At 35.3% G+C, this 1,580-nt stretch overlaps 1 non-coding gene across 1 annotated transcript; it reads left to right on the plus strand.

Moving 5' to 3' along the window:
* Nucleotides 1–912: 912 nt before the first annotated feature.
* TRNAQ-UUG lies at nt 913–984 on the plus strand. The gene has a single exon. It is a non-coding gene; the product is annotated as a tRNA-Gln (tRNA).
* Nucleotides 985–1,580: the final 596 nt, after the last annotated feature.

Below are 1,580 nucleotides of genomic sequence, written 5' to 3' on the forward strand. Positions count from 1 at the left end.
TGATTTTCTTCAGCTTCACTTGAATTTACTTACAGGCAATTGATGGTCTGTTCCACAAGAAACGCTTGGCCTGGTTTTAGCTGCTAATATTGAGCCTCTGAATGTTCTGTTCGCACAAATGTTGTCTATTTGATTTCTGTGTGTTCCATCTGGAGAAGTCCACGTGTACAGTCACCTTTTGTGTTGTTGACAAGGTATTGCTATGAACAAGTTGTTGAAACATTCTATCATGCAATCTCCAGCTTCATTTCTATCACCAAGACTATGTTTTTCAATTACTGTTCCTTCCTCTTTGTTTCCAACTCTTGCATTCCAATCATCAATATTTATCAATTCATCATGATTGTGTGTTTAATCAATTTCAGACTGGAGACACTGATAGAATCCATCAATTACTTTATCACTAACTTTCAAGTTTGGTGCATACACTTGAATACTATTTGTATTGATTGCTTTCCTTGAAGGTGGATAGATATAATTCTATCACAGACTGATCCCTTGCATTGCACTTCAGAATAGATATTGATATGTATTTTTTTTACTATGAATGCAAAGTTGTTCCTCTTGATTTTGTTATTCCTGGCATAGTAACTCATATGAGCTTCTGATTCAAAATGATCAATATTAGTCTATTTCAGCACACTAAGGCCTGAACTATCTATCGATCTTTTTACATTCCATTTCATTTTTGAGGACTTCCAATTTTTCTAGATTCAGCCTTCGTACATGCCAAGTTCCAATTATTAGACTTTTGCACCTGTTTCTTCTTGCCTAATGATTTTATATAAGTTCCCAGTTTATTCATTTCACAACAAATTATTCCATTTAACGTGGTTTTATTTTATTTTCATTTAGTGTGATTTTAATGTTCCTCATTATTAGATATATTAGACACAAATTCTCTTGTAGCAAGGTTCCATGGTGTAATGGTTAGCACTCTGGACTTTGAATCCAGCAATCTGAGTTCAAGTCTCAGTGGGACCTGTGTGTACTTGTAGTTTTAAGGAGGTGAGACTTTCAACTTCTCCCTCATAGTCAGTGTCCAGGAAGCGCACAGGGCCAATTCTGCCCTGCTCTATAGATCCTGATGGGTCAGAATTGACATTGGAGTGAGTTTGCTTTTTTAGTGGTGTAGTGCTGGACTGATACCCTAAACCACCAGCCATTCTGAGAGAGAAAAATATTATTTGCTACTCCCCTAAGTTTCACAGTCCTCCATATCAACTGTGGTCTTCTTATGAGATGAAACTCGAGAGATTTTGGTAAAAATCAATTTCCCATTCCCATGCCGAAATTTTTTAATTAATTTATTTAATTAAAGATCTTTTTTTTTTGGGGGGTGGAGTTCTTACAGCTCTTCTAACAATCCATACATCAGTTGTATGAAGCATATTTGTACACATATCACGATCAGCATTTTATAAACATTTACTTTCTATTTGAGCCCTTAGTACCAGCTCCTCTATTTTTCCCAGTCCCCCCTTGTTACCTCTTGATAAATTATTATTATTTCCTTTTAAAAAATATCATTTTATTAGGGGCTCATACAACTCTTATCACAATCCATACATATCACAATC

The sequence above is a fragment of the Echinops telfairi genome, unplaced genomic scaffold (genome assembly GCF_000313985.2).
Source record: "Echinops telfairi isolate 266 unplaced genomic scaffold, ASM31398v2 ScPeMD7_140;HRSCAF=443, whole genome shotgun sequence".
Lineage (NCBI taxonomy): Eukaryota > Metazoa > Chordata > Mammalia > Afrosoricida > Tenrecidae > Echinops > Echinops telfairi.